The sequence below is a fragment of the Cupressus sempervirens genome, chromosome 7 (genome assembly GCF_028749045.1).
Source record: "Cupressus sempervirens isolate cs-2001-9-10 chromosome 7, ASM2874904v1, whole genome shotgun sequence".
NCBI classification, from domain to species: domain Eukaryota; kingdom Viridiplantae; phylum Streptophyta; class Pinopsida; order Cupressales; family Cupressaceae; genus Cupressus; species Cupressus sempervirens.
This window is the reverse complement of record NC_143124.1, coordinates 406594587-406611120: the sequence shown is the minus strand read 5'-3', so window position 1 is coordinate 406611120 and position 16534 is coordinate 406594587.

Sequence of the window (16534 nt, the reverse complement as noted above, 5' to 3'; positions counted from 1 at the left end):
TTTCCATATCCTTGTTCATAAGTTTACCTACAATAGTTTTAAACTTACTAGACAAGTAGCTTCCTATGTCTTCCAAGTAAACTAATTTGTTTGGAGTTATTGATAGAGCCAAATTAAGGTTTCCTTCTAAGAGTTTCACATGGACAACCTTCAATTTGGGTCTCTCAATATTCTCAACATTGTGAACTATTGTCATATCCATGATTTCACAAAATAAAAATTTATCGAAAAAATTCTACGTGAAAAATGACAAAATTCCTTTTTCAAAGTAGGGTTTTACTCAAATTTGCTTTGAAAATTTGCTTTTGGGTGCTCTAAGCTTATGGGATGATTGCAATGTGTAAGTAATTAAGTTTTTACTCATTTATTTATCCAACTTGAGCTTGCATTAATTTCATTCTCTGCTAAATAAAAACAGCTCTTAATTTCATTTTGAAATCAAATATCTGATCAAAATCACATGTCTAATCTATAAATGCTATCCAAGCTTAACCATGGTTTCCTTTCATCATTAATATGTTCCAAAAAATATTGATCCACAAAATTTTCTATGAAAACATAGATTTCATCTTCTTTTTTTTGCATTATCTAACTTTTCTTTAGATCCAATAGTTAATCCCTTTACAAATTTCTCATCAAGTTCTTCTCAAAGTTCACTAACTACATTTCTTTGATCTCTATTATATTTTTTAGTTATGAAGTTCATTTCATGATTCCTTCTTTCATTTCCAAAGTTTCTTTAATTGTTCCTTTTGTTCCCAAAGTTTCTTTCATTATTCCTTCTATCCATTCTACAATACTTCACTATATATCCAAAGTTGTTGCATAACTGACATACTAGGGTTCTACTTCTAGGATTCTATTGATCAATAGGTTCTTGATAATTTTGGGCTATGTGTCCAAAGTTGTTACACTTATAACACACAATCTACATTCTTTCTTCAAAAGGTCTTATTTCTCTTGATGTCCTCTCATTAGATCTTCTTCTATCTATAGGGTTAGTATTCCAAACATTCTACTAGTCCTTTTATCATTATCATTTTTAGGTTTCTTACAATCAATTGCTTTATGACCAATGCCATGACAATTATGACAATAAAAACTTGTAACATCATTAAATGACTTATTTTTACAATCTCTTTTCATATGACCTATTTCATTACATGAAAAATAATGACCTCCAAATTCATACCTAGTTTCTTTAGGAGATTCAAATTGCTTAGGTTCATCCAATTTCTCAATTTCCCTATCTTGTCCAACTTCTTTAGATTTATTAGAAGATTGACTAGATTCAATCTTATCATCATATTTATCTTTTTCTTTCAGATCTGATCCACTTTGGAATTTCCTTGTAGACATGTGAAATAGGTAACCAAGACTAGTCTTATCATAGGTAGGTCTTTGTACTAACATTTGTTCATCAAGATTTTCTCTACTAGAATAAAGCTTCGCAAGTTGTAGCTTGCTTTGACTTAGTTCACCTTTCAGAATAGTGTTGTACTTTTGAAGTTCTTCATGATTTGTTTGTTAGAAATATATGATAGTTATATTACTAAGAGGGGAGTGGTGAATTAGTAACCAATAAAACTTAATCTGTATTTACCAATTAATGCTTTATGTGTATTCTAATCTAATTGCATGCATGAAAAACTAAAAGCATTAAAACATCCATAACACTTTGATACACAATATGGTGACCCATAAACCTTCCAAATAGAAAGTAAAAATGGGGTGGGGATAATTTCACAAGCTTTACTACTACAATATAAAGTTGGCCTATTAAGACTTACAATGATCACTTCTGATGATATTCCCTCTTAGGAGAAATAAGGATTAATAGTTCCACCTTGCAAAAGGATTTAAAAAATACATTGAACTATGCACTTGGTAAAGAGATTTCCAAAAGACTATTAAGTCTACCTTGTGAAAGGATTTAACATTTGCACTTCTTAGGATGAACAAGTGGTTGATCTCTGATCTACAACTTGATTTGCTGAATGAGATTCCTTTGAGTGTTATGATCACCTTGTTGTGATAGATAAATATTTTTTGCTCCTTATACTATTGTAGCCTTCTACTTCACACTTCTTCTTAGGAATGTTCTCAATATTCCACATATCATTTTTTGGATGTGATATAAAAAATTACATATATACCAATCCAATTTACAATACAAAAAAGTTGACCACAATACAAGTTTCACCAAAATACACAATGTCGGGCCAACTACAGGTACTTGAGTTCTGAAGACAAACTTGGTGAGGTTATGATACTTGAAAACCATTGTCAATGCCTAGCATCATCGTGCACTCAGTAGACATAGAAGCTTGGCTCATACTAATCACTTTTAAGTAGTCTAAACTTGGTCTACGCTGATGATTTAGTGAATACTATAAAACTCAAAATATAAATTGAATCACTTGGTTAACATTGCATAGATCAATCAACACTATACTATAAAACTCAAAATATAAATTGAATCACTTGGTTAACATTGCATAGATCAATCAACACTATATTCACATCACTGAAGATACGAACTCGGTAAGGACTATAGAACTCGGTTTGTAATAAGAAACTTGGTAAACACTATGAAGCTTGGTTTGCACTGATAATCACTAACTTGGTAGTAAGTTCTTGACACAAACTAAATATTGTTCTCGAAACTTGGTAGCAACTATAGAACTTGTTAGAGCCTACATTACTTGGTTAACATTGTTGATAGTAAAATAAACTAGGTAGCTACTAGTTGTCTAATTAAGTGTGTGTGTCATTAATAAAATAACTTGACTGAAATTTCAACAATCTCCCCCTTTAGCATTAGTGAAAGAAACATTTATCAATCAAAACTAAATTCTCAAAAATTTCAAAACAATCTTAAGTCTTCATCTTGTGTCTTCCACTCGGTGGCATACTTCATTTTTGAGATTTTTCAAAATGATTTTGTAAGAGATGTTTATTTGAATATATGTACATGTATAATACTATGATACTCCCCCATAAATATATATTCAATATACTTTACACATCATATACATCTTCTCATCTTCTCCCCTTTATTGCATCTTTTCATATTATCTCCTTTTATATCAAATCTTATATTACATCTTCTCCCTCTTTACAATATGCTTACATGTTTTGATTTTGTAAAAGCAGGTTTTAAGGACCCAAAACTGTAGTACAACAAGTTAAGCTAGAAAAAGATAGAGGAAGTACAAGCAAACACAAAATAGACCTCCATAAATAACACAAAAGAGATCAAACAAAGAACTGCTAAAAGAAACAACAAAAAGACAATAGAGAGACAACTAAAAGACAATAGAAAAGATAGCAAAGACCCAACTAGGTAGCCTTGATCAAATCCAATGCCTGATCAACCAAGATTTGCATGTTGTCCTCCACTACCTTCACCTCATCCTTCATTCCCGTGTCATCAGTCTTCTTGGAGTGAGCCCTGGTTCACTTACTGGGACCTTGGCAATCGGCTGCTTGAGGAGAGTTCTGGCCTTTATCCATTTCTAGTTTTTTAATCAAAGTACCCACATTGTCAGCCATTTGTTTTATTAGTTTCTCAAGGTTACTTATCTTGGCTTCCATCATAGTGACCTTTCCTTGGTTCACATTGAAGTCTCTATCCATAGCCCTATTCTTGGCCTCCAATTGCGGGATCTTCATCATTAATTTTTTAACATCTTCAACACTTCCGACCACCTCCATGAGCCTGTCAATCTGTTGATTGAGAGTGTGCTCACCATGAGAAATCTTACTAGCATGCACAACTTCCATCCTTCATTCTTGCATCTCCCTACTAAGTGTTTGCATTTGGCCTTTCATTATCCCAATTTCTTTCATAATAGCCCCCAGATTACCATACATCCCTTTCAGAGGTCTAGAAGAAACATCAGACTTGTCATCAAAATCTTCCCGTGTCCCCTGCTCTTGAGTGTCCTCATCACTCGACTCCCCTTTATCACCTAAATCTTTCTCAAGGTTCCTTGAAGGGTATTTTTTCTTCTCCAGTTGATGGTCTAGGGTCTCATCATCCAAAGGGGAAGAAGCTCTCACCCCCGGACTTTCCTTAACCCTCTTACCTTTAAGCTCAGATTTCTTATTATAGTCCCTCACCAAATCCTCCACAAAATTGCTCTCTTTGTCAGAGTCAGAATGACTGACCACTCTTCTTTTCTTCTTAGACCAATTCCTAGTTCCCTTTTTTGTATTAACATCACCCCCTTTAGATTCATTTTGGGTTTTAGAATCGTAACCCTTCTCCTGCATGCTCCCTTCTGTATCATAATCCACATCCTTAATTTGACCTCTATTCCTCACAATTCCTTTTGTAAAGCTTGAACATTCATTATAAGCACCATTAGACCCTCATGATAGACATGATTTCCATTCAAGTCTTTTTTTAAAGCTTGAACAAAAATGCTAAGGGACTGATTTAGATAGTAAGGGAAATTGATTCTAGCGCTATGCCTAAAATGGTTGGCCAACATGAAGTGATAACCATAAAATTTTGTAAATCTCTCATCAAAAGTTAAATAATCCATCATAACATACATAAAGAACCACCAGGGATGAGAGATAGAGGCCAAATTAATGTAATACTTACCAATTTTAACCAGATTGCTCTTCTCAGTCTCAGAATCCACAAACTCTGCAATGGCTCGGTCAGACAATTTTTGCTCCCTGTAGAAATTAAGGCCCTCCATATCCAAACCCGTAGCGTTAGTGATCACCTCTGTACTTACCTCCATACGTTGATTGCCCACCATGACTGAGCCCTCTTTCCCAGTTTTAATAAACTATTGCATGATGGTAGGATTGCTACCATTCAACCTCTCCATAAACCCAGTGAAGTTACCCCTTCTCAAAATTTCCCACACCTTCTCCTTTTCCATCCATTCTCTACAACTCTAAGGTTCAACATGCATCCTCTTTCGTCCCATTATCCAAGCACCTAAACTCTCAAATTTTTTATTCTGCAACTCCCAAGTGAAGGAAAGTTCGGGAATAGCCACAAACATAAAAGCAAAATAGACCCAGAATCCATGTGAGACTTTGTAAAAATCATTGTGAATTAAAACACGAAATTCATAGCCAGATAACTCCACATCATAACCCCTTTTTGACATAAATGCCAAAGGTGTGATACTTCATAGCTATTCAAAAATGTGGCAAGAAATCATAATGTTCCTTTAGAATCAGTGACATTATCTTGTCCTAGTTTTCTTGCAACACCTTGCTTGTATACAATTCAATTTGCACTTTTTCTAATAGGTCTATCATGTGATCATCAACGAAGAAGTTGTTATCATGGATGAGAGTTTTAGCATGTGCAATATATTTCTGCAATGCATCCATGTTAAGAAGAATCATGCCTTGTATATCTACAAGTGTAGCCCTTATCCTAGCTTCATCCCTTAGTAATCCTTCTTACATATAAGTCAGAAATATGATCTTTAAGTAGTGAGAAAAAATGTAGCTCAAATCAAGTGACACCTATTGTGCACTTTCCTTTAGATATTCATCTATTTTGGATATTTTTTCTTTGATTTCATGTGTCAAGATGGATGTGTCATAGAGTTTACTTAATAGAGAAGTGACATTATTGGCAGAGGTTTCCAATGAGCTTAAAATAGTAGACAAGTCTACTTAGTATATGGAAATCTTTTGTGCAACTAGCTCCAATACTTTATTTTCAAATTTCTTCTCTACTCTTTGCACAATTTCTCTTTTCCATTTAGATCTTCATTGAATTTATGAACAACTTATGCTAACTAAGACAAAATAGGTCAAGAAGTGTCAACCATAGTGCTGAGTGCCTTTGCAAGAGTGTTCTTTGCATCTTCAAGCACTTGTTGCTTTTTGTTTCATTCTTCTCTAAGCCTTTTCTACTTGGCTTTCTTTTGTACAAGTTCTTCTACTATATGCATTTGATCAGGATTTAGAGTAGAGATATCTCAATTCAGGATAACTATATCCTCATCAAGATCAATGTCTTCTTCCTTTTCTTTTCCTTTTCCAGAAACTTTTGTACTTAGTTGAGGCTCTCTCAACTACCTTAGTACTTATTATTTGCATTCTTGGAATAGTTACAATAGTAAAAATTGAAGGACTAATAGTAGAAGTAGATATTGGACTTATTGAAGAAATACCTTGACGCTAAGTGACCAAAATTGATGGAGGAGGAAGTACTAATTTCTCAATAAATGAAGTGATGGTCACTTCAGTTAATAAAGTATATAGTTGAACAAGTGCAAATATTGGTTTAGTGCTTAGATTTTTAGTGTTTGAAACAACCAACTCTGTAGTAGCTATCTCTGAGCTAGAAGACTTTCAAGCTTTTCTTCGTGAGTGAGAAAGTGAGGCTATAATTGCTACTGTAATCTTTTATGGGTCGGTCTCCTCGATGCTCTGAATCTCAAGGAGATTTTCCTCGGTGGCTTCCTATTCTTGTTCCTCATCATCTTTATTATCGTTAATTATTTCTTCTTCATCATCTTTATCTGCTTCTTCCTTGTCATCATCATCATCATCCTTGTCACTGACATGAACAACAAAATAACTTTGTTTATGAAGATTGTAGATGTTCTTCCATGTGTTAGTGACATTCCTTACCACATGTTCAATACCATTGATCAATATTAGAAAAGTGTTGAATTTCAATGTAAGTTTTCTTTATTCTACTTGATGGATTCTTTCACTTCTTTATCATTTAAGTTATGTATGAGTTGCCGCAAAGTATGCTCATATATATCTTTTGTATTCTATTGGCATTTTCCCATCTTGGCTTAATTTTCTCCATTAATTCATTAGGAATCTTCTATGCAAGTTGGTTTGGAGAATATTTCCACTTACCTATTTTAGACATAACCATGTCTTCAACTTTCTTTTTCTCTTCTGCAAATCTAGTTTCATACCTCAATGATTTTAAATTTTCCATGCCAACTCTAGAATCAGTTTCTTTCAGTTTCTTTTGAATTGTGGGTGGAGGCCATTTGAAAATCACATCTCCTACTTCTTCACCGAAATTTAGTTTCTTTCTAGATGATCTTCTTGTAAACATTGTAGTATATGACTTGGAAGATTTGGTTATGATAACCTTACCTTTCTTCTTGACTGGATCTTCTTCTGATTTTGCCTCATCTTTTGCATCATCTTCTTGTATATCATCTTGTTTACCTTCTATCAAAAGGAGAGTAGAGCTAGTTTGTTTTAATTTAGCTATCTTCTTTTTACCTTTGCTAATAGCCTAAGGAAGCTTAATTTCTAGTTCAATTATGGCTTCACCTTCATCATACACTCCAAAATATATGTCCTTTGGATCCATAAGTTCATTTAACAATGGCTCAATAATATCCCTAGTGTCATCAGTATTGACCTCATAACCTAGAGGCTTGACCAATACAATTCTTAGTTTGACTGCTTGTATATATACTTTGTCATAATCTACCATAAAATAGATATCATCCTTGAAGTCTTCTACAAGTTTCTTTGGTATCTGTTGTGGTGTCCACAACACATGCCCCATTCCTCACTAGGAATGGGGACCCCCTACTTTTTTCAACTCATAGTTCAAGAGTCAGGAGAAGAAAATTTTATTAGAGTTAGAGTTCTAGAAGTCATCAAATTCAAAAAAAAAAAAAAAAAATCAAAAAAATCAAAAAAATACAAAAACATTAGAAAATTTTGAAAAACCCAAAAAACATCAAAAATTGAAAAAAAAACCAAAGCACATGAGCATGCACATGCGGGCAGAGTGTGCATCGCACATCGACATGCGTGCTGAGGCACGCCGTGCACCCAGTCCGATGCAGGGGTTATAAAACCCCCCAAAAAATCTCTTTTTGTACCATTATTTTTTACAAGAAGTTCAATGTCTTTTGCATTTGTTCCCACACTAAGGTAAGGTAGTGGCAATGCTTGTTGCACCCATGCTTGTGCTCAAATCAGTGAGGTGCTTGTTATTTTGCTATTGTTGCGCTCGTGCTCAAAGTAGTGACAGTTTTTGTTATGCTCGTGCCCAAGGCAGCGGCGGTGCTTGTTGCAACCATGTGCATGCTCAAAGAAGTGACGGCACTTGTTATTTTTTTATTGTCATGCCAATGCTCGAAGTAACAGTATTGTTTGTTATGCTCGTGCTAAAGGTAATGGCGATGCTTGTTGCACCTGCACCTGCACTCAAAGCAGTGGTGATGCTTGTTATTTTTTTATTATCGTGCATGCGCTCAAAGCAGTGACGACACTTGTTATTTTGTTATTGCCATGCCTGTGCTCAAAGCAGCGGCAATGCTTGTTATTTTGTTATTGCCACGCCCATGCTCAAAGTAGGTACAGCATTCGTTATGCCCACACCCAAGGTAGCAATGACGCTTGTTGCGCCTGCACCCACACTCAAAGCAATGGTGATGCTTGTTATTTTGTTATTACCGCACTCATGCTCAAAGCTGCAAGAGTGCTTATTACACCCACACTCAAGGCAGTGATAGTGTACTACACCTTCGCCATTGTGCACCACACATTGACAGAGCTCCACAGCAAACCCTAATTCACACACGTGCACTGCTTTTTTTTAATATTGTTAATGTTAAAAACCAAAAAGAAAAACATAATTTTATATATATATATATATATATATATATATATATATATATGTAACAAAAAAATAAAAATTAAAAAATAATAAAAAATTAAAAAATAAAAAAATAAAAAGGGATAGAATATGAAAAGAAAATATAATGAATGAAATTCCCACATGGGGGGCATTTTTTTTTCTTTATGTCTGTTTAATTCATAGTTTTTATGTTTTTTGACTAATAACGCTTTTTATAATAATGTGCAGATATTTAAATGGAATCGATGTCTGGAGTAGCACCTAAACCTATCATGTTCAAGTTCCAAGGTGTACCTTTGAAGTCAAGATTCCATGATGATTACACTGAGATTTGAGATAACAACCTGGGACACATGGATTTAGGGAAATTCATGAGAATTTGCAACAAGCCAACAGAGAGGTCAAATTTGGTGTCCACATTGATCCATTATAGGTTAGTGAACACAGCGTCACATCCTATGTTAGTACAATCAGCAGAACTAATCATGGCCTTGTCACAACAGTTTGTTCTTAATGAGAGGGTAGTCAAAAGTGTTACAGGATAAGTGGTGTTGGGTCTACAACCCAACAACATTGAGATGGTCTTCCACCTACGAAGAGTAGACTAGTTCGTCTAATTTTCCTACAAAGTGGCTGAAAGATGGTAGAGGGAGCATCAGTAAGAGGCCATTGACATACTACAATCTTCTTATCTCATTGAGATGCCTCCTCGGAGAAGGATAACCAGCAAAGTGGATATGACCCAAGGATACATGAAGGAAGACAATGGGTACTCTATTATTCTTCTGAGTAGATTCATGGGCTTACTTGCAGTGGGCCACCTTAGCACTTTCATAGTCAACTTCATTGAGACCATCAGATAGGATAAAATACCACTAGATTGGGCAACCACACTAAGTGAAAATTTGTGTGAGAAACTAAGGATAGTGAAGGATAAGAAGAAGTTTTACATGACTTCTTACATGGTGTACCTTCTCGTAGCAAGGGCAATGAACTATCTCGATTTGTATAGGAGAGGCAGTATGCATGACCCCAATGCTTGGCCTTACATAGTTTATCCTAAGCTAGTGAAGAAAAAGCTATCAGGGCAGAGAAAAGAATACAGAATTGTGAATGATGTGTTCATCTTTGTGATCATTCAATTTATTGAAGGGGACTATGGGAAGAGGTTATCCGATAAAACCAAAGCACAATTCATAGCTCTTGGAGCCTACTTCATCTAGTTAATTATGTTTACCTATCTACGGGTAGTTGGTGCATCCATCAATCCTAAGAAGCTCCTGAGATACCTAAGTGACAAGTTGGTACTATTAGAGATCTCCTAGCAAATTGAGTTAGCCTATGAAAAATAAAGAGACAATAGAGACCTTGCTAGGCATGGCAATTGGTCATTGGAGCATATCAGGTGAAGCAGAAGCAAGATATTCTATCTTTTGAATGGGACTAGGAGAACTAACCCCTTGAAGAATACAACTCTCCTCGACTGTATTTTGACAATGTCAAGAAAGTGGAGAGTCTAGTAGGAAAAGATTTTCATCATGAGGATGCTATTGAATATCACTGGATGAATGCCATAAATGACTATGATGTCTACATTAGGGACTATTGTAAGATGACTATGTATATAGTAGAAAAGATCCTCCAGTTGAACATCCTAGAGGAGATAAAGCAACAGGATTCAAAGGAGTTACTGGACCCCCTGTTCAACATGGATAAAATTTTTGAAAGACCTATTCTGAATGTAGAGGTTGACAAGGAAGAAAGCGATGGCATTAATCATTGAGCGAGACATGTCATTAGAATGACAAAGGATTGGATCAAGAAACCTTTTCCACTTGATCCAATTCCTAACATAGTGATCTTCCATGCACATGCTCACCTAAAAAGGGGTAAAGGAAGGAAAGTCACAATTCCTACCTTTGCGCTCTAGTCTCCTATTAGGTCAGAAATAGTGTACCGGCTTGATCACCCAGTGGGATATTATCACCCTCTTAAAAGGAAAGTATAGAACAAAAGAAAGAGGACCTCTCCTTGGAGGATTCAAATAGAATAGGCACCTTCCGAGCTACATGAATAGAGTCCACAAGGTTCTCAAGATACTGGAGCTACCGAAGTCTAGGATGAACTGCAGTTCCCTCCCATTGTGTCTAGACAACTAGAAGAGGGAGAGATTCCAAAAGTATCCATTCCTACTACACAAGATGATCCTACTTCTCCTTCTACCTCCATCAAATAGAAGAAAAGAATTAAGATTCAGATGAAGAAAAGGCAGAGGATCAGTAGAAGATTAGTGCCCAATCCATCTATCCCTAAAAGTATTCTGGAAAGAGATGAAGAGGAAGAAGAAGAAGAATCAAAGGAGGAAGAGGAAGAGGAACATGTGCCCCTATAGGGATGGACTCGGCTAGCCAGAGCCACAGAGTTGCAAAGGAGAAAGAGTGCCGCGGGTACCCTGCCATCCAGTCAAGTAGAACTATTAGAGCTCTCTTCTTTGGAAGATGAAGTATATCAATGGGTGGATGAGCAAAGTGAAGGGAACAATGATTTTTTCTCAATGTCATATTTTGACTTCATGCCCATAGGAATAGAGTTCATTAGGGATAAGATCAAGGAAACCCCTATAGGTGAACCTCAACAGGAAGACTGGACATAGATGCCACCCGATACATAGGTTCCTGATCTTACTCCTCCATCTCCATCATGAGTTGTAGTGGTAGAAAAAGGCTCAGTGATCTTTCCACCATAGAGTTTGAAGGAAGAGCATATTCAAAAGGAACAAGTATTTGAGGATAGACCAGAACAAATGGTGACTGGTGAAGTGTTAGAAGGACAAATGGTGGAATATTCTCAACCACTTTTCCATGACACTAAGATTTAGGCTACAAGATCCACTGAGACTAAGACTATAGAAGGTAAACCCTCCCAACATGATACAATTCACATTAGGGGTGAAAAAGGGAAGGAAGTTGTAGAACATACCCCTTTGTCATCAAGAGCCAGGTCCTCAACAGGACACATCCCAAGGTGGATCCAAAAGGAAATAATGAGTACTAAGCCTCAATTCCATGCTTCAGGGGAGGAAATTTGTGACATTGCAGAGATCTTAAAAAAAAATAGAGTCTCCATCACATGAGGTAGCACCATTGGTGTTTTTCACCACCATATAGAACTAAGATTTATTTGCACAAGTGGATCTCCCTCCTGAAGGCATAGTTGTAGAAGGCCTTACCCTCAAACATTATGAATTGAAGGATGTTATGGTGGGAAGGAATACATGGGATTTAGCTAGAAAAATGATAAATATGGAAGTCAAAGAGGTCCTCAACTACATGGAACAAGAGGGGATTAAACTTCATGCACTTCGAAGGAAAATTGAAATCCTAAAGGGATATCTAGCTGAAGTCATTGGTCCTCTTTATCCTAAACACCCTGAGCATACTTTAAACATTATACTTAGAGAAGGGTGATGTGTACAATTAGACCCATTTTTGAGAGCTTGTGGGAAATGGCAACGAAGTTTTGAGGAGAAAGGTGTCACCATCATCACAAGAAATCTGAAGTTACTGCATGCTACACAAGAGAATGTGAACAAGATCATAGCAATTTTCAAGTAGGCCTTTATTATTATGGATGAGATACGAGCTTGGAGTAAGGATTTGTAAACTCTACAAGCGATGAAAGGCCAAAGATAATGGGTTTGATTGGTGTATATATAGGAGAAGAATTAGACATGATCGATGATTGGATAGAGAAAATAGCTGATAGCAATAAGGTAATGTAGAAATTACATGAGGAGATCCATCAGCTCAAGGACCAAGCCTAAGAATGAATTTTTGAAGAAGAAAGACACTACAATGATGCAATCTTGGATATTTTTGAAGATGAGGAATGAGAGAAGTTGTTAACTATAGAGATAGTAGTGAAGAATTTTAGGAAAATTTTTGTGGAGGTTGTAAATGATGAGGACATCCAACAAGCCTTCAGGATAGAAGAAGCCTTGTTAGAGTTAGACATCAAACTCATAGATTTTGCAGAGACTCGAATTGAGGTGGATAGCTATAGACAGAAGGTCAAGGAAAAGTATGAGGCTTTAGATCTTCCAGATGTGGCTAAGATTACTGAGATGATAGATAAATTCAAGAGAAAACATCCAAACATAGCTTTGGGATGAAGAAGAACAAAACCCAGATGCCAAAATTTCAATTTTGACACTTAGTCAAATTTTGAGATTTTGACCCTGTCAAGGTCTGTAGCTCTATAGCTTTGCCGGTGTGCAATTTCATAGGTAGGTAGCTCCACAATTTAGATGTGCTCTGACACTTAATTGCCAGTTCCAAAAATAGTGCCTTCTATGCATTAGGAACGCATTCTGATGACAGTTTAACTTCAACACACACCTAGTGAAGGACCAACTTCTATTTTGGCACCTCCAGATGCTCCTACTTTGACTGAAGGCTTCCTCCTACTTTCTCTCTCATGCTTTCTCTAGTTTTGACATGTAAATGGCTCATGCATGCAATTAATGAATAAAATATGGATAGAGTCCCTCTAAGCACCAGGTTAGTTGTTAGTTTGTATATATTTAGTTTGTTTTAATGTTTTCAAAGCATTTTATTGCATGAAGATATCTCTTACTCTCAACACAAATTGAGGAGATGATTTCTTATAAATACCCCATTGTAAAATGTAACAAGGGCCACCATTATTATGCAATAAAATTATGGTTTTGGTGCTTGCATTTGGAGAGTAGTGATTCTTGCCCAAATGTGTCATATTTTTGTGGATTTTATTCATGAGAGTGTGATTGAGCCAAAGGTTTATTCCATTGTTTCTTGTTGTGCAATCTTTTAGTTTCGATGTTTGCTACAGATTTATGAATTTTTATGATGTATCAAGCTCGAGAAGAAATCACCAAATTGTGCCTACATAATTCTTTGTCTCGCATGAGTGCACTTTCTATGGCCTTGCGATTTGATGAAGAGTGAAACATCATTCGGTTATTGAAATTTCCCATCGACGATTGCATCAATGGATTCTAGGAAGAGTTGCTCCTATTTTCATTCATTTCCCATTGATTTCTTTGAAAGTTTAACTCATAGCATGTTGTTTTATGTAGCTTATGTCTATTTAGGATTTCAATTTCAAGTTATTTGCTTTTAGTTTCATTATTTTCTTTGCTAACCCCTTATTAGAATAGGAACTCATTTTAGTTGCACTGTTAGAATTGCATTCATTGAAAAACAAGAAAATACAATAAAATATTATTCTTTTGTCTATTATTTTGAGACAAAAAATAGATTCAGTTCATTCCGAGATCATAGTAGAACCATCAAAGGCCTCCTAATGAAAAATCACATTTATCTTCAACTGAGCAGATTTTGGTATGTTGCAAGACAAATACTAAACCTTGGAGTTGATCTCCAAAAGATTAGCTTTTCAAGAGAGGAATTGTGCAATGGATTCTTGCTATTGACCTCATGTAAAATGACTACCCAATAGAAGTGGTGCTAGAAGGAGGGCCCCCTTTTGAATCCCAGAAAGGAAGAAAATTTGTTAAAGTTTCAGAATTTTGCACTTCTACAATAATTTGTGTTTCACAAAAAGTTTAGAAAATTTCTTGAGTTTTTGACCAATTGAAGTCCGTAGCTTCATAGGTATGTAGGTCCGTAGGTTTGCAGCTCTGTAGGTATGTAGGTCTGTAGGTCTACAACTACACAGGTCCACAACTTCACAGGTGTGCAGGTTCGCAAAACTCTATAGTGCACAAAATTTAGAGAGGTGAGAAAGTGTACTTCTGCAGAGGTGCACCTTTTCCAAGAGTTGATGCAAGCTAGAGGATATTGATCCAAAATCCCCATTTTAGTGAGCATTAAGGTCTACACCAAGTGCACACGAGTTTCTTGAGCTTACCCACTTTTGTAAACCACGTACTGACATGGGAACATTCCAAGTTCAACCACTTTCATTCAAACTTTCATCATCTTCTTCAACTCCACCTCCACTCCAACCACCTAGTGGACCAACACATATTCCAATAGCTACTCCTCAACAACCATTGTTAGGTCTGCCAAACCCTCCAATGGCCTTTTTTGCAAACATCATAGACTCACCAATAAACTTGAGAGGTGCACTCCATGATCTCCCTAAGAATCCCAAAATGTTTTGCCCAAGATTCATCTATGGTGAGACTCAAACTGCCAAATATCATGTCAAAGTATTCAAGGAAATTTGTGATTGCAAGTAAGTTGCTAATGAGGATGTGGTTCTTCATTTATTCCCCTCCTCTTTGGGGGAAATTTCCTTCAATTGGTACATCAATTTACCACCTAGATGCATTGGAGATTGAGATACATTCAAAAAATTGTTCTTGGAACAATTCAAAACATTCATCAATCCAGCTGTGATACATCAACAATTTATATCAATCAAAAGGGACCCAGCTAAGATAGTTTTTCGCTTCAACCATTGCTTTCACATGGCCTACCACAAGTTGGAAATGCCATACACAATAACATTTGAAGCCGCTATTCAAATTTATCTGAATGGTATAGACCATCTTACTACGATCTTTCTAAGAAGACTTCCTATAATAAATATTGACACATTGGATAAAGTCTTTGCAGAAGCGATCACATTCACGAAACAAGCCAATCCTAATGGAGGAGGAATGATGATTCCAATGCAAGAAGTTGCTGCAATACTAACATACCCCATGGGAGCACCCATAGTACCTAGCTAGTTCATACCTATGAATCTAGTTCCATTACAGTAGGTGTTACCTCTGGTTTTACCGCCAAAGATTTAAATTCAAATCCGCGTCTTGTTCAACGGTTAGCCTAAAAAATTATTATTTTAATGTCCCGACCCACAAGTTTTCTTACTGTCAGATCTAAGCAGATCGACGGTAAGCACCATTGCGTTATAAAGAAAGTGCACGTATTTTACTATGGCGCGATGATGCCCTGGCAACACGTTGCAAGGGTGGGTCCGGCATTCGACAGATCAGAAGTTTCATGACGGTGGGCAACGGGTTTTCATAGGCCAGAGGTTCCAAAGACCGGCAAGGCGCCATGGTGCCAACGGAAAACCAATGTGTTTTCCGATGGCAACATAGCGCCCAAAAAAAGGTGTTCATCACGGCTAAGAATGACCAGACAAGTGGGTCCTGACAGTACTTTGCATGTATAGTTTGTTAGCCCAGCGTCGCGGTGACAAATCAGAAATAGCTGTGTGTAACCAGGCTGGAGTCTCTATCAGTACGGTTAGCACAGTCAAGGATTATGATCTCCACCATTGGATTGGAATGCATCAATAGATGGAGCCATCTCGCCATGGCAGAGATGCATGGATTTTATCATGGCAACATAGCGCCCATCCGCCACATGGCCATTCTGTAGATCAAGTCTCAGGTTCTCCAATAGGTGTTCATCAAACCAATCAGATGATGCCATGTGTATGTGTCAAAACACAGCGTACCACGGGCCTAGTAGTTTTTAGAAGGGATGGTGAGTGAAGTACGACGTCGCTCCGATCATCAGATCTGCAAAGATCTACGGCTGAAGCTATCTCACCATCGGGAACTGCTTAGACTTTAGCATCAACGACATAGCACCCGTGTGCCACGTGTCCTGGTGAGGCTGCATTTCATGCCACCAGAAGAAATTAGGGTTGGATGACCAACAAACCAATAGACAGATGCCACGTATCTGCGAGCCCGACGAATCACGAGAAAAGGAAGGTCGCGAGAAGTCAGATCTGTGACCATCAGATGAGAAAAGATCAACGGTAGGCGCCATGTTGCCTTAGTGAACTTGCAATATTTTTACAATGGTGACATCGTGCCCAATTGATGTGGGTCGGTGGGGTCAGGTCTCGCCGAATGCATCACTGAGGTGGCACCGATTCGGATGGGTC